Below are 18642 nucleotides of genomic sequence, written 5' to 3'. Positions count from 1 at the left end.
CGTGCATCGTGAAAAAAGTACCGAAACCGTGCTTTTTTTCGCTGGGTCATAATGTCGAAATTGCGTGTTTGAGTCGTAGCAGCATGATGAATCTCGAGCGAATTCGACAGAGTATTTTTTGCTACGTGGGACAAGTCTTCGCGTGCAGCCTCGGTTACACGATGAAGACGAGGAAGAAGAAGAAAAAGAAGATGTAAAAAGGGAAGGCAAGGAAAGAAACAGACCACTCTGTTAATGCGAAGTAATGGACGAAGCTAACTCGCGAGCTACACAAATAATAGGCTACCTACCACTCGGACGACCACGTGTTTGCGAGCCGCCAATTCATCCTTTTCTTCCATCTTTCCTCATCCATTCTCGCGCATTTCAATAACAAGCCGTCGCTTCGCTTCTAAACGGCTAATTCACCTTTATGCTTTATGGACAATGGCCGTTCTACGTGTACGATCCTGTGAAGGATAAACAGCTACCCATCCAATTCGAAATACCGATCTCCTTCGCAAGAAGGACTGTTAATCTTCGACATGATCGTGGCACGCGCTTCTATTCAACACCGGTTGTCCGACCAACGAAACCATTTCTTCCGACTACATAGGTAGTAGTAGCTGCTTAGCGGCAGTAAGAGATAAACGGAAATACGTGGAACCCGGTAGAGAAATGCAAGGAGCGCAGTTAAGATTTTTCTTCTACCGTACACGTGAACCACTAGGGGAGCTAGTGGATTCTTTGCTGGAATCGATGTTTCCAGCCTTCGAGAGCCAACAATGCAGCTACTTAAACTAGGATCTTGTATCTATCTGTCCGGCTAACTGAGAAAAAGTGAATCCATATCTAGGATCTACATAGCAGCTTGTAACGAATCAGACAAGAAAATAAACTATGAAATATCAGGATTGCCTAGAGACCTATAGTCGTATGTAGTCATAAAAAGTAATGGAGGGAGAATAGTTATGATTATAACTTGCCATATAAATCTATATACACTAATACCACTAATTATAGGTTGTATTAGTATGTACAGCTCTATATGAGATTTTAAAGACCTTGCCTGGCAACCCTAGCGACGATCTACTTCATAAAGATGTTAGTACCTTGACTTCAGACTTCATTTTCTTAATCTGCTTTAACCTGAAGAAGACTAAAACTCGAGTATCCTGCTCCCCGGTATAATCGTAAATTAACCAGCCATTACTATGTACCAGAGAGTGGGTCAAGAGTAATTCAGCGAGTCTAGAAGAACGTTTTAAAAGCAAGCGTATCGTGTTAATGGAGACTGCGCTTAAAACAGACAATGACTTTTTCATTAGAAATGTTTGAAAATCGCATCGAAAACTGTCGATAAATCGGTGTCTTAGAGGGGGATGATAGTTTCTAGGGTGTACCGAAAAATTCGAGCCTCGGGTTGGGTCGGACGAGACCTGAAAAATTCGTCCAACACATAAATTTATTCGTAATTTTAGGACCGGAACTCGACTCGAGACTCGAAACTCAATTCGGGAGCCGACCCGATCCCGACCCCAATTTTCAGGTATCTGCACATCCCCAATAATTTTCCATCGATTTTCCGTAATCTCTGTATGAATAACGAGAAAACGAAAGAACGCGGATGACATATGGAAAGTCGGAAGGTGGATACGAATTTGAAGGCGGACCAAAGGCCGGGGTCACGTTATATTCCATGGCAATGCGCCCGATTTACTGCACTTCGTTCCACATACACGGCTGGCAAGCGCACGACACGTATAAAACACTTCTACATCCGGTTGTTCCTGATTCCTGATTTCGGTGGCGCGATCACCGTTGCGTAGAGATCGTTGAATTCTAGATGCGCGCGATGGAAAGGATTACGGCCGCTAACTAATGGCAAGTGTTAAGTAAAATCGTGCACGCGAAACGATGGCCAGGCAATAAAATGAACCGGGTAAAAATCGGTTATCCTCAAAGCGTACGGGTCACACGCGTTGAATTTATTTCCTTGCGAAACGGTTTGCGGTACACGCCGGATGCGTGGAATTTTTCGAATGAGATTTTCTGGAATGCGACCACGTGATCCGAATTAAATCGCACCTTTTGTACGGACACTTGAACGAAGTTTAACCGGTGAATAAGATTATGGAAAAATGAGTATAGAAAATAATGATAAATAATTAATTGGTTGCTGTGCACGGAGGATACAAAGGGAGAGAAACTGTGGAAAGTGAAAATAAGAATCGCGAGCGTGAACTCGGTGAATTATCGTAAAAGCACGTCACCGTGGCCCCATCGCTCCATGTACGACACATGGAGAATTTATTCCGGTGAGCATCTCGCGATTGCCTTATTCGTTGCGCCGATGGGTGTCTTCTTCCAGTTGGTTCAAGATTCGCCAGTGTACGACCTTGACATCGATCGTCCTTGGTCCCCAAGGGGAAATCGTGCGAAAGTAAGCCCCGTCGTTTCTTTTTTCCGCTCGGCGTTCATCTAGAAAACTGTTTGATCCGCGCCAATAAGCATCGAGTTCCGGCGTGCTAAATCGTCGGTAGCGCACATAGCGCGGTTTCCTTCGATCCGCTTAGAAACTAGCTCATACCGTGACTCTCTCGAATGCAACTAGCATGCAGACACGTCGTCGTCGTCGTCCATGACACTTCTCGAATGTCTCGACGAACCTCGAGTCTCGAGTCTCGATCCTCGTGAACTCGACGTTAGTCTGCATCCGCGACGTGTGCACCACTTTCAAACTTTTGACCTGGAAACCAAGTATCCGACTCCATGGGGAACACGTAGCCGTAAGTTACCGCGAGGTCTCGGCCAGAAACGTTCTTGAATCTTGATCGAAGTTTAGTGCCACCGTGGTGAACCAAGTAAAACTGGAAAGGATATCTGATGACCCAACGAGAAACACGATAACTACACCCTTGTCTATTTCGGCAACCGATAACTCTACATTCGATACACCTAATTTATGGAACAGGAAATTGGATAGCAGTAAAGTTCTTGTAACTTTGTTGGAACTTACGAGTAGGGTTGCTTTCGATACATAATCATAAATCTTAACCCTTGAACACCGGAGTCCGGGTAAATTTATGAAACGTATACAACAATATTAACCTAAAGTTAATATCTATATATCCATATATTGAGAGAATAATTTTTAAAGGAACACTGTCAAATTTGGAAAATGAAAATAACATGAAGTATAAAATTAAATAAAAGCTTAACTAGAGAATTGAAAGGATTTCTATTGGAGTATGGTGTAATACACAAAACGATTTCGAGCGATCAATTTGATCGACTCTCTCGACTGACGTAACAGAGAGATGGTGCAATTTTTTTCTGCACTATTGGATACGCTTTTGTTGAAAACGCCTGCGGCGGCAATTTCGAGAATCCTGTACTACGTATGACTTTTATCACACAGATGAATGAATCACCGTTCACGATCACTGTGTAATGGTTTCGTATCTCCTGGAATGTATCCTACATTTGCCTCTGAATCATTGCGAAACCTGGCCGATCCTCTGAATGAACATCTATGTAATTATTATACACCACATAAGATCGGCGTTACTGTTTCTGATGCCATTGAACTCGTGCGTAATTCATGAAATCATACTTTGAGAACAAAACGTTCTTGATCCTAATCTTTTCTAAGGATCTCCAGAATGACGTCCGTTATGCTACATAATTTGTTTACTTCAACGATGAACAATCTCCTTTTTTGTAAGGAGAAAAAAAAATTAAGAAGCCAATTATCGACGCATGAGTCGCAAAAAAGGCTAATTTGTTGTTATTAATGTGTTATTTCCTAATAATCAGTACCCACTGTGGAGGACGACGAGATTAGCCTGCCGCCCAGGGCGGCGGGCACCCAAGGGTGACTTAAATTTGATTTTTAAAAACGCTATGCTATTATCAAACAGTTAGGTCGAAGATGATAGATACGCCAAATAATAATTATTAAAAATCTAGTCCGACTGACGTATCAAAAGATTTTTCAATCTTTTGTCTTCCCTTGATACAATGCACGACAAATCATATGGCTAAAGAATGCGCGCATCCCGTCTCCCCCGGACATTCAGATCGTCCTCGAATAAGGGAACTTACGCGTCAGTGTAGCTGGCAAGAAACGTCACCGACTTCCCGTAACGTGTCCTGAGCGAAGTGAAGCTCGAACAATAGCTTACTGTACGTTTCTTGCGTGTCGTAAAAAAGACGAAAGAAATTCCGGTCGCTAGTTGACCGCGCGAGTTTGAAATGCCTGAAGACGTCTGGATGGGTCCGCGTTGGCAACGATCGGCCTGTAACACGATCGTGCCGCGCGTCTCGAGCGGATCGAACGATTCTAATGGAGCCGGACGCTTCTGTGAAGCGGACAAGCCTAATCACGCGAAGCAATTTGCAAGGAAGTGCTTCGTTACCGAGAAGTCATTAGCGTACGCGTCTTGACACCGTACGAACGATAACGATCGAATCGTGCGATCGCCTTCTTTTTTCGCCGATTCATTGATATTCGTATTGCGACCGAAGAGGATTCATCGGTACAAGGGAACAAGACAATGGCCAGCGGCGTCTGTGGCCCTGTTACACGACGCCTCAGCCGAAAATGCGGCTCACGTGCGAACAAACGTGCTCTGTCTGCCCGCTACCGACCGATCCTTAGGATCAAACCAGCGGGATCGATCGCTGTTCGTTCAACAATGTCGTGAGAACTTTTCGGAAAATTGAAGGATAATCCCGGACCGTGTCAACCGTCTTGTTTTCGTTTCGAAGATATTCGAGCGCACGAAATAATTTTCAAAGATAGCCAGAGGGGTATTGGATGGTCCAGTTAATCCTATACTAAATTTCCATTCGGTAGGAAACATAAATTGAATTGGATATTGTCTTCTCAACGATCCAATTTAACTTCCGCTTTCTGTTCAGACAAGACGTTCATTGTTTCTAGAATAATTGCTCGAAACAAACTGCCTGTTTTAGTGGGATTTCTATTAACTCGAAATTTAATTAAAAAATCTGAAGACAATTGAAAGGGTTGAGGAGACAAATCCAAACCGATTTCTTCTTGCACCAAGTGAAAAGTCACGCTTTCCTTGAACAAATATCATAAAATATATAACAGTATCGAAACGATCAGGTGCGTAGAAGAAGATTCGGGTAAATTCGAGGCGTCGATGTTGAGATGGAAGGCGAGGATTGGTTCGGGACACCTCGCCGTAGGCATGGTGCTCGTGGAGACAACGGTGACTAGGTAGCAAAGAGGGAAGAACTGCCTTTTAGGGCAGTTAAGCGCACAACGACGACGCCTTGGTCGATCTTCGTCTGGTCTTGTCTCGCCTGGCCTCGCCTTGGATCGGATCGGATCGGATCGCCCATCGCGTTCCGCTCCGTCCCGCCTCGCGTCGCATCTTCTCGCGTACAGGAACGCTTACCTCTGCCGACGCGACGCGACGCGACGCGACGGTCCCGCGACCCCGATCCTTCTCAGAACGCGCGCTAGAGAGACTGCACCAGGTTTTTAGCGCGATCTTGAAAACGGAAAATGTTTGTTTTTTCGTCGAACGTTGCCGATACTCGGCCATCGGCTACGCGAGAGCGTCGCCGTACCGGCCGAAGGGTGAACAGCAAACCGAACACGCTTATTCATGAATATTAACCCATCGTCGCGGAATTGATAATTCGAATTAATCCCAATATTTATTTCCCATGGATTTCTATATATCGGGGAATGTGTCACGATTAACGGTCGATCGAGGTACGCGGATATCAAGGAAGGAGAGAATGATCGATGGGGAACGTCATTCGGATGTCGAACAAGCCCGGAATATAAGGAAAGACACAATTGGAGGTAGGAAAAAGGAGGAGCTAGAGCCCGTCATGGATATCGATAAGAGGAATATCGGGTGGAAGAAATATGGAAGGAAAGATGAGAGTTGGTGACGCAACCCTTTCTGTCTAGCGCGAGTAAAGGATAAAATCGAGGTGGTAGAGATAGTAAAATAGCGAGTGAGTAATGGATGTTGAGGATGACGATTCGAGGAATCTCGACGGATGGCAAAGTCGAGATGCCCTCGCAAATAGTCATCGCGACTTGTCGATCGTGGATGGCAGCGAAGGAAAGGGCCAGATCGCAGATCGTTCTCGAGATATCGGTGTTCCCGGAGCTGCCCTAGTCGAAGAAAGAGGAAAGGCACGAAGGTAAGAAAGAAAAAGGGTGAAGCATGTACGTATAAGAGTACGGGAGAAGAGGAAGAGGAGAAAGAAGAGGAAGAGGATGAGAAGGATGAGGTGGCGCGATAGCGGCAAAGATGAGGAGGGTGGGAGACGGAAAACGCGGGCCGGCTACGAAATGGCCGGGCCCCAAAGAGGCCAACGATCGAGAATGACCACCCGACGTCTCTCTAAATAACGATAATCCCAGATACCCTAATTCCTAACTCGTTCCACACGCTCGCACGAATGCAGCCAGAATACGATAAGCTCCGCAAGGGGTAACTCGATTGCAACCACGACGACCAATGATTCTCAGCGACACCTTTCGACGACCCTAACGTTCCCTAATTCTAAACTTTCGCCCTATTACAGGAATAATGGTTTGTCGAAAGGGGGTACGTGGAAATTCCAGTTATCGTATGGTAGTGGTTAGTCGGGTGTCGATCGATCGATCGATCGATCGATCGATCAATTATCGAGAGATTCGGAGAATCCGAACGGCGGCATCGGTGGCGGTGACGGTGACGGTGGTGACGATGTAGTTTTCGGTAAATGTGTCGAAGCCCACCGACCCGCGATGCGGTGTCGTTGCCCTCTTCTCTTCGGTCTGCTCGGTGCTGGTTGCACGGCCTGCCGCCGTCGTCCTCCACCTCTCTCCATCTCCTTCTCTTTCCCAATCCTCCTTCCTCCTCCATCTTTCGTTCCAACGTGATCGTAACTCTCTTTCTCCTGTACCCTCCGTCTCTGTCTCGCGATGCGTATACACATCGGCAACAGCCACCACCGCCGCCGCCGCCGACGTCGTTGCTGCTGCTGCTGCTGCTTCTGCTGTTGCTGCTGCTGCTGCTGCTGCTGCTGCTGCTGCTGCTGCTACGACGAGTAGGTTATCCCTGTCCCCTCCGCGAGACCATCCTCTTATTCCCACTCCTCCTTCGGAGCACCTGTCGTGCCAGGGAGTTCGGCGCGTTAGGGGCGCTCGCCGGAGGTAAGTAGACGGCAGGTTATCAGTCCGCAGAACATCTTCGTCGCGAACGGAACAGTAAACCAGTGTGGTTACGCATTCTTTCGTAGTGGACAGATAGAGAAAGAAAGACAGAAAGAAAGAAAGAAAGAAAGAAAGAAAGAGAAATAGCCAGAGGTAGAGGACGTCAGGGAGCATTTTGACGGATACGCTATTTGTCGTTGTTGGTGCCGTTATTGCTACCACTGCCGTTATCGATGCTCACTCGCATCGGCTACGACCGAACGGGAGTTTGTCCCTCTACACGCACGTATATTCTTATCCTGAGGAAAACTACTTTGTATCAGGGCATAGTCGCGCGATAAAATCCGGTCTCTCATTGACTGTCGGTGATCCCATTCGATCGAACGAGCCGCGCGAGTAATCACAGTTACCGATCGAATCGGTCGCCTCAATTTGCGGTGTGCCAGTCCGAGAGCGATGATCGCGATCGCGCGAACGTAAACGCCGACAGAGAGTACACGGTATCGGGTGAATTGTGTTGAGTGACGGATCTCGTTGAACGTCGAGGGAACTCGACCCTGTCGATCTCGTTCGGTGGATTAAACGGAGGATCCAGCGATCGGTGCGAACGCGAGAAGAGGATACCAGGAGGAAACGAGCCATCTCCCTAAGGGTTTAAAGGCGCGACGAGAACGAAAGGAGGGTGGATAAGGAGATAAAGCGGCTGCCGGGATGCGGCACGAGGAGCCGCTAAGCTGCAGCTAACACGTGGCGACTCCGCACGCACTCCGCGATCGCTAGGTGAGCCTTATTCATGCGCAAACGGTGCTATTCATTATTTCTCTCTCGCGAAATGTCAACGAAACCGCTGTCCAACATCCACGGTGCCTCGTAACCGTGAAATGAAAAGAAAAGAAAATGAAAAACTCCCTTCACGGGCCGTTCGTTTTCGCTTAACGGGCTTCCCATTCAAGCCGAACCGCGCTGCTGCGACAGTTAATGCAAACCAGGGCCCCGATGATCCGGCTGTCGATGTAAACTCGCACGCGGATAGAACGGACCAGGACGAAACAGCCAGGCGGATAAGGTTCTCGTACGAGGAAATCGGGTGGGGAAGGAATGTGGTCGGTCCGCAAGCAAGGAGGCCTCACCAAATTTTCGTGCCGCTGGTCTGGGCGCAATGTGCCTCGAATCTCCACGTGCTTCCAGGCTGTCCATCTTTCTCACTCCGCGATGTGGCCTCTTGCTCTCGCTCATTTGCCATCTTCTTCAATCGCGAGCACAGCAGGCTCCATTCCCGCGGATGTCTGTCCCACACTCTTCTCTCTCTCTCTCTGTGTCTCCTCCTTCCTTTCCCGTTCGTCTCTCTTTCTCTCATTCTTCGTCGGAGCCGAGTCTCGAGCACCCAACTGCTTCGCGGAGCACCAAGACTCGAGACGCTGAAGAGTTAGCGCGCGCGCATTCCGGTTAGCGGTCCGGACGAACGCGTAACCGTTCCTGCCTCTGTCGTCGACGATGATCTCGGTCAATTCCATGACGAGACGTTAGAGCGCTACAGAACGCGCTATAGAACCTATACTTGGATAGACTGGCAGTCGACCCTTTCGTTGTTAAGGGTTGATTACGGTCATCCATCGTTAACCCTTCCACAACGCATGACATAATCGACTACGCGCACTTGGACGTTGGCCCAAACATGACTCGATATTGCAATTTTCTTTCTATATATCCATAAGCAATTTTTCTTCGTATGTTTAGTAGATCTACTAGGATAACTTTGAATATAAATCTTTTGCTAGTGGTTAACCTGCGATGCTACGAAATCGATGACTCGGCGAAACGAATCCTCGAGCAGCGTGCAGGTATAGCCAGGTGTATAGGGTTCTTTTACTTATGCATACGCGTATATTCGAAGCCGGTCCATGTATCGAACTTGAATCGATCTCCCTAGTCGGTCTGCTTTGCAGGATCGCATAATAGCTCGGTAGTCGCGTTGTCTCGTGAAACCGTGTCGGTAGGACGTTGACTCGAAAGACATTGCGTACCTTACGGATCGTTTGGGTGAATGAACGATACCGAGTCTACGCAACTTCGTACCATTGATTACTATACCTCCGGAGAAAGGGTTTCGAGACCATGGCACGTGTTCTCGCTCGAGAACGTCATTGAGCTTCCCAGGATTTACCCAACCGCTACTACTCTTTCATATTATCATTCATTTTTAATACTCGCGAGATTTTTTTTTTATTAAAAAATCCTAAAATTAGTATTTATTAGAAATACTATTTTGACGTCGACGGTGCTGCTGTTAATGACCTCGTGTAATGGATTTATTAACCACAACCGGTTAATAACATGACTTGCTTTACTACCTTATAAATTACCTATCTTGTTACCTGATTACACGAAATCTTTCTTACTCTTGGTCGTATCAGAAATATGGTACCATTAACTTGATCTAAGTATCCAGTTTAATCAACGTTGCCTAATGCATGCATTTATCCTAGGGAAGAAATCGATACCTTCTATCGAAACCATCAATGCTGCGAACATTATTCGTTCGGCCTTCGAAGTGTTATTCACCGACGTAAAATTCAATTTCTAATTGTGACAGCGAAAATAGCCGGTCTGGAACGAGTTGTATTAGACTGGTCGTAAAAAAAAGAAGTGTTGTAATAAGAAAAAAGACCTTGCTTGTTAATCGTGTCCAGATTTAGATTATCGTTAGGTTCATTAACCTGTGATTTTCCTTAAAATCGTAAATCATGTGAAATTGATTAGGCGAATCTTGGTCTGTCTTTCTACTTAGAGGATGCGAGTTTATTAAGTTGCGAGTGTACGAGACTCGCGACGAGGCGCGCGTAAACTGCTTCCTGAAACTTACTCGCGGCGGGCATTCTCTTGAAAATTTGCATCGAAATAAGTCGCCGAACGTCCGTTTGCCATCACCGCCCCGTCGTTGGCGGTCAAAAGGAGTACGCTAACGGTTTTTCGAACAGGTGTCATCTCTTTTTTCCGCGCTTCATGAAATATTCACCAGGCATACGATTACGTTAGTACCGAGCACTAATCCGTGCCCGTTGTTACGGGGACATTCAACCTCCCTGTCGCGGCATCTGGGATCACGCCCGACATAACTTTGCATTCGTTTGCCAATGTAATTTCTCGCTGAATTAATATTAGCATACTGCGACTTTGCCTATTTGTCGAGGCGTGTACGTGCGGCAAGGAATAACGACCGGTTGCGTAGCGCGAAACAGTGTTACGGGCCCACTGTTATACCTATACAGGGTTTAACATTATGTATGGGCATAAATTCACTGGTAGATTCAGCTCACGTAAATAATAAAAGGTCGTATAAACGTTGCTTCTACCTCACCTTGCTTTTCAAGTTAATCTCCAAAATGCTTCATCAGGTATAATAAAAACTGAATATGAATTCATCCCCTGTTGATTTTTTAAAAGAAACAATCCATATAACTGAAGAGTTTCCCATATAAACTATTACACAATGAGGGGCCGCAGACGTATAAATATGAGATCATTGTCTTCGAGGATGCCTATGGGAAAGGGCGAGAAGGCGGGACATCATCACTTTTCACTGGAAGTGTACACCCTGTATACATGCTCGTGGTTCATGAATTTCGGCGTGCGGAACGAACCGCTCTGTTACGAATACTAATGTCTGTCATTCGAATTTGCAAGTTGTGTCTGACATGGTCGTATATGCAAATCAGACGGTCGTAAGATGGGCGAAACTTTTGCTGGCAAAAACTTTTAATTGACAAAAATCGTGCCTTTAACATCTTTATAATGGACATCCATTCATGAAAACAGAAAAGTAGCGATCTTCGAAGTCGAACAATTATCAGAACGAAATTGTGTCAATACTTGACTAAACTTACTATCGAGGTTTCATTACCGGAACTATCCTCGTGCGAACTACGGAACATAAAATAGCGAAGAGTCATGCTCCGACACACTTTCCTAAATGTAAACACCAATTATCCAAACATCCTAGTCATACAGCTGTTCCGATAATGGAAGTCATATTACATAGAAATCTTTCACACTTTCTAAAAAAATATACTTCCGCAACATAAATCGCGCGAGCAATATCATCAGAAACAAAGTAGAAATCTCTGGATTATATCGTCCGAAAAAAAACTGCAACTAATCCAATGATGTTAAATCATCTAAACCGCATGGTATGGTTCTCACAGATTTCACGGTTTTCGAATTTTCGCGCAGCATCGAGGGTAGAGGGTGAAAACAACGATACCGATCAGCGGTCACCGATTTCCGCGAGCCATGGCGCATATATCGCGAGCGTTATCGCATTCTGGCCCGAGAACGAAGCTGGTTGCACAGCCTATAATTCTTTACGCATCGAGCGTTGCAAATAGTGGTCGGTAGCTTAATCGGAGCAGGGTTACGCGAATGCGTGCGACTACGCACACGGCCGCCTATCGTTTACAGCGGTTCCAGCTAACGCACGGGTTCCCGTACATGAAAACCGGTATCGCCATAGATTCCTACCATTATCTATTATCCGACGCGGTATTACCTTCATTTGACATGCTTAAACAATTTCAAACGCCGAACCGTCTTGGATCCTTTGCTATTCCATTCGAAAGCGTTTGCACCGCAATGAAAGAAAGTTCCCAACTTTGAACGATACCGATACCACTCTCTTCAATGACAAACGTTGTGAAATCGAATCTAATTCGGACAGAATTTTTTCGGTTTCCTAATAAGCTGTCGCAAAAATGGAGCAACGTCGTAACGTTAACCCAGTTTCATGGTTGCTGTTGGTTTCCGTAGCCAGGTTGAACGAGGATAATGATGGTTCACGACAGCTGTCGGTTTTGCGGTGAACGATTGGGGACTCGACACGGCGAGCCGCTCTTAGAATTCCTTGAACCGTACCTCTATCCTCTATTTCAATAGACGATTGAATGGACACCACAGGCCTGTCGAGCTCTATTCGTGTTTGTCAGGTGGAAAGAGGAAGGAAACAGGATTAGATTGCAGCGTGGAAAATCGTAACGTACTAAAAGCACGCGTGTAACGCGCAGCCTGCGATCGTTTTATGCTTATCACATTAACGCGTCCCAGATGCGCACACGCTTTCCATCCTTTACACGAGACACGTAGCCTACATTACCTGCATTATCATACAACCGTAATCGTAAATCCATGCCTCGCTACAATGAACCTACTTCCGTTGTACACGTGTCGACGATATCGACGTGGATCAAATTGATTTCCACCGATTAATAAGGGAACGCTTCGTAATTCTCGTCGACAGCTGACGGAACAGCGCGGTGACGGGTTCGAGATAGTCACAGCTTATCGACACACAACCTGTTAATTATCGTTCGATTGTGGATACTTAATGCACTTCAAACTATGTGTCAAAATATGTAATTATATAGAAACTACTATGATAAGACAGTTTTTCTCAGAAGAAAAAGCAAACTTCTTTTATTAATAATTTTTTAGAAAAACATGTCAATATCTAATCATCGTTACAATCTGATACAATCTACTTATTATTATCCATCCGGCACGTCGACAAACATTGTCAGACTTTTCATTGATGATACTCTTATCTGACCGCGTGTATGACTGCATTTGCATAAACTGTGTTGTGCATTCACACGGTCTAATGCACGAGGTGAGTTGTAGTAGCAGGCTTAATACATGGTTACCATATAGTCTTCAGTCAAGACATACCGTACACGATACAGTAATGCTCGGTTAGTGGTCGCAAGCTTCGAACCTAATCGCGACTACTATCCGAGGAGGGGTTCCAAAAATGTTAACCCTTTAATTGCGTTCTGATAGAGTTAAAGCAATCTCACGATTACAAATTGGAAAACATAAAATTTGGATAACTCATTAACACCTGCATTATTTTTGAGAAGCGGTGTAGATAACGAGGACCCTCAGCAAATTAAAATTACTAAGCGAGCAAAATTTGCGTCCACTAATCGAAAATTACTATAATTGTTCGTCATCGCGAAGACCATTCTCTGGATCGCATTAACCGTTAATGTTAATATAACCGATCTCGATCGCGGTGAATGGATCGTAAAGTCAATTACGCGCTCGGTTACGAGTCCTACGAATCTCCGATCGTACTCAACCACGCTCGTCTCGTACTCACTGTATCCTCGTCGATTTGCCAAGCGATAAATTCTCCTGCACCGGATACGGAGGCAACAGTTCGCGGCCGAACACGAAGGTCACCAATGGTAAAAGCATTATTTCAGATGATTCCGGTTCCTTCCACAGGATTAATTGCCTATCTATCACCTTTTCAAATATCCTTCGTTGCTAGCTGATCGATTGAGATCACCGAGATATTAATGACAGTGATGTTGATATCGGGTGATTAATCTTCAAACATTATACAGGGTGTTCTATTTTGACATATTCAGCCAATTATCTTCCGAACTATTTGTTTCTTAATAAATATATTAAATTCCTTTCTTAGCGAAGCTGTCTAATTTAGATATCATTTGAAACGTGTTCCTAAATAATATAATGTACATTGTTGAGAATCGTTGGTATGAATTTATTATAAAATCAATGAGAGTTTTATCAGTCTTCTTTTCGAAATACCGTTCAAGAAAAATTTAAAAAATGCGTTTAGGAGGACACTCGATTTAAGTTTCCATTAAGAAAACCTTCGAGCGAATAATTCTCACATTTTTCATTTGACTAATTGCTGCTCGAATAGAGAACTCGTCGTTTCAAAAAAACGATATTTACATTGCAAGGTGATTATAATTGATTGCCACTTATCGTCGAATCTAAGCGAATTTTTTTGTCGGCAAACAAGTTCGTTAGTCGTTCAATCGTGATGATCAGAAGACACGTATCTATTTCGCTTTTTACCTGATTCGAGGGCTCCTGATGGTTTCGGAATAAGTTACCGTTCACTTTGGTGACACTTACAAATTACAGAGAAACGTGAGAATTAACGCCAACTGCTACGAAGGATCTACGAATTCTTCCTAACCCAACCGACATACATACATATGTTCCTCGCGCATTCCTTGAATACTTTACCAGACCCTAAGAAATTTCCGGTGTACACGTAGAAAATACCATAGAGTCTGTAAATCTTGATTTACAATCATCGATCAAAAGCCTGTATTAATAGTGAAACCGATTAACAACGATTTTCACTTTTAGCATGTACCTACTATTAATAAATGATCCATTGTTTTGTATGGAATTATTTTTATTCTTTTCAAAAATTGAAAAATTTCCTTTCGTGAATCTAATGATGGTTAATTAATTATCAAGCGTCACGTTTAGAAGATCTAATTTAGTAATTGCATCAATGTCTCTAAAATGCTTGAGCTATATCACTTTCTTATCATTTTCTTCATCGTTCCTTCTGTTATACTATTCTCATTCTTTTTCAGAGAACATAATCTAATATTTAATGAGAAGTGAGAATATGATAAAAAGCTTACACAGAAAATATGTTTATGAAATCCTATCTTTCTTATCTTGTGCCATTAGTTACTTCATAGACAATCAATTATCATTACCATTACATGGATTGACTGTCATTTTAAATGTCTCTAATTATTTATCACATCCGCCATTGATTATTCTTTGCACACTTCCGTTGAAGTATCCGAAGCAAATCATTTTACAAGGTTGTACCGTATTGCAAAATAAACGGGTAGAACGGCAACGTAGTTATCTGAAGTCGTAACTAACGCGATCAAGAGATTTGCGGCGCGATTTACTCGGGAAAAGGAATTACCAGGGGACGCCACGCGTCCGGTTTCGTCGAACCGATGAAACGGAGAATCGTCTGAGAAAAGCACGCAGCGAAGATCTCATGAAAGGATGCCACGAGGAAATGATTAGCGTGGGACCTATCGCGAGTCGCAGAAGTGGCAAGCATGGGACACCGTTACGAAGATGGCACGATTCGAATTGCCCTTCAAGGTATTTCAACAACGATACATTCCGAGGATATCTTTCTGTGTCTCTTCCCGCGTGGCATCATCGGTATCCGTGATTTTTCATCGCGTCGAGAGCAATAATCGTAAGAACGAGCGTACGTGGGAAATTCAGGAGAAGAAACCGTACGTATTCGAAGAAGAATCGATGCATGATTGGTATCTCGATCGTTAGTTTAAATCAACAAACGATCGATCAGCAGTCACGAGAGGCTCGATTTTCCCGTGTCACGTAGTCAGGAGCACGAAAGAAGCTGATTTTATTCTACAGGCTGTACCATACTTCGTGGACATAAATTTAATGCTGAATTCAGCATTAATAATATGAAAATTTCGAAATAATAATCTAAAAGAAGCAAAGTTTGACTTCCATGACTATATCTACTGAATCTACTAGTGGAGCTATGCTCGTATATCATGGTACACCTTGTATAGTAAGCGATAAACACGAGAACGCTAGTTACCAGTGTAATAACAGTACTAAGGATAATGGTAGCAACGGTGGTTAGAGATCGGCGACATGGGGCGATCATAGTGACGCTGATGGCAGCAACAGTGGTGTAAAAAGTTTTGCATGCATGAGTTACTTAATGGGCGTTCCAATTAATGCAGCCTAAAGGATAACGCTGCGTGTCAATCAATTCTGCGGTTCATTCTCAGTCGGCTAACACATTACTGAATCTAGGCTAAGGGGAATATGTATGTATGTATATAGGCCAGGCTACTTTTATGTCTTCGTTATAATTAGTTAATTAACATTTCCTGTTCGCACAGGTAGCCCCATTAAAATTTATAAGTAAAAAACATTTTCCTCGAAGCGTACTCGCGATTCCGCTCCTATCTTTGTGATCGCGAATGCTTAAAACGTTTCATTTCAGAATTTCGTGGAAACGTTAACCGGTAGAACTGCTAAAATACGTTATTTCTGTTTTTTTTTCGTGAAATATCAGGATACTCATAACGAATCAACCAAATTCCCACGCGATTTACCAAAATTCTTCTTGACCCCGCCGTCAAATCCAAACAGCTCAATATTTGCCTTTCCAAAATATCGAATTAACAAAAAATTCGACAAGAAGAAAGTCGAAACGAATCTGTGTGTATTTCAGAGATTCGTCAAAGAGTATGGCTAAGAAAAACACGTACCGCAAAGAGACTAAATAACGCCAAACGTGATCAGGTTTTTACCAGAAGCTTAATCCGATTCCGACTAGCGTAATTTTACGGTGTTTTAGTAGCTATCGTTGGTTTATCCTCATCGATCGTTTCGGAAGGATAAACACGGGTAGGATGGTTCTTTTACCGGACGAAGTCATTAACCAATCAGTGGTAATCGTTTGGTATTCGTTAACGTGAATCCAGATCGAAAGGCAAAGGAAGAGGCGTTTCCCTCCGTAGGCGTCGTAACAGGCTTAATTAAATACAACTGGCGATAGAGCGCTCGTGCTAACCGGTCGTCACGACGCAAACCGCACACGTAGATCACCGCTAATCCGTGACGTGCCACTTATGCGTACGGTAACATAGTAGTAAACACAATTTTAATTAACGTACGTACCTACGATGTATCGGTATCGTGCCTCGACTGTACACGATCGCGCTCGAAACGGTCGGACGATTCTTTAGTTTCGTCTATCCCACGGTAGGAACCTCTTTACAATTGACATCGTGATGCTCGAACCTAAATACGTTTTAGTATCAACACAATACCCTTTTTCCTCGCTTCCAATCTCTGCTAAATGAAAGGGCAGCGATTCGACGGTAGGAGAATCGCTCCTGACGATGCGATCACGATTTTGCTTCACGTTCAAAGAGTATTCGTTACTTGAAAAGCCCTGGCTTTTTTATCTTTCGAATCGCTATTGAAACTGTAGCCAGGGAATCTAGTAGAAAAGAATGGAGCTCGGTATTGTACGTAGAAGAGTAACGGATCGTATTAAAAGTTGACGACGAGGACAGGAGAAAAAGTGAAGGAACTCGAATCGCGGTCAGCTCGTCTGAATTGGTGGATCGTAGATCCAGAAGAACGAGGCTCCTTTGGTTCACAGACACTTCGGTAAAAACATCGTCCTTGTTAGAACGAGATCCCGCAAAAAGGATGATCCAATACGCGGCAAGCACGTCCCGAAAGGCAACGAAAAGGTGGTAAAAAATGGACAGGGTGGGGATTTGACGATTAGTAATCGAGTTCGATAAAAAACTGATAGAGTTAAGCTGAAATGAAGACGAAGAAATAAATCCTTTCGAACAGTCCTATCAGAGAATCTATCTAATTATTAGAAGATCTCTGTTCATTTGTCTTCGATCGGGTTCGATCGAGTAATGACCGACTCGAGCTGAAAAGTTTCTTCGCTACATAAATTTATTGGACTATCCGTAATTTCAAATACCCCAATTTCTGGTGTATGTACCTGTGACAATGATGAAGCTAATAACAAATATCATAGACAGGTTTGTCCATTAGACATTCGACGATTGATGTTCGCCGCCGAATATTTCGTCAATGTCGAAATCGGTTGAAGCAACCGGTGAGACGCGTTACCACGAAGCGGACCACAGTCGTCGAGTTTTATGAATGGTCACGGAGAACAGGTTTCAGTCTCCGGACACGATGATCATTAATTTTATTTTTATTTCGCGTACATTTTATTTCCTCCGGTAATTCCGTATACCTGTATCGCTTTAATTCCCCTTTGATTTTTCCAAGTGTGAAATTGAAACTTCGAATCGATCGGTATTCGTCGATACCGATTGAATCGCGTCGTTTCTTTTACATTTTACGTGTATCGACAAATCCGAACGATCGTGCTATCGTAATTATCGTCTTCTCCCGTTCCATCGTTTGCACTCGAACGATGAGGATGAGGTTCATCGGACGAGATATTGTTGTCATCAAAGTAAAAATACCGGTCGCGCTGCAATAAAGATATTATTGATTCCAACTTACTAATTACGAGTATGATACCGCATCGAATAGTATCAGTGTTTTAGTATCGAATTTTTTACCGTTGATCCTAGAATTTACTATGCACGATTGAAACGATGTTAAGGGGATGAAACGTGGAAAAGAAGAAACTAACCGAACCGGTAACCTTATCGATTAATTAGCAGCTTCGATTCGACTACGTTCGAAGCAACAAAGTGTGCTTGGTAAATAAGTAGGTCGGACACGAACTACAAATCGTGTTGGCTATAACCACCTCCCTATCGGTTGTTAAGTATTTTTTCCATTGCTTCTTTTTTTTCTGTCAAACGAAGACAACGCGGAACTATCTGTGCAACACATCGATGTAACCAGTCGAACGATAATCATCGACTGGGTCAATACTAATGGAGAATAGAAATACCGGTATGAAAATATATGAAAGTCGTTAAGCGGCAGTCGTTTATCTCATTCGTCATCTACCGGATTCAATACTTCTTTAATGTCTATATTGAAGGTACTTTAACCCTTTGACTGCAGGAGATATATGTGCACGTTCTCACGCGGTC

General features: G+C 43.9%; 1 protein-coding gene across 2 annotated transcripts in view; it reads right to left on the bottom strand.

Annotated features, from left to right (window-relative positions):
* LOC114877504 (suppressor of lurcher protein 1) overlaps positions 1 to 18642 on the bottom strand; it is a 358815-nt gene that overhangs the window by 327375 nt on the left and 12798 nt on the right. The gene's annotated exons all lie outside the window — the stretch shown is intronic.

Source organism: Osmia bicornis, chromosome 9 (genome assembly GCF_907164935.1).
Source record: "Osmia bicornis bicornis chromosome 9, iOsmBic2.1, whole genome shotgun sequence".
NCBI lineage: Eukaryota > Metazoa > Arthropoda > Insecta > Hymenoptera > Megachilidae > Osmia > Osmia bicornis.
This window is presented reverse-complemented; position numbering and strand designations above follow the sequence as displayed.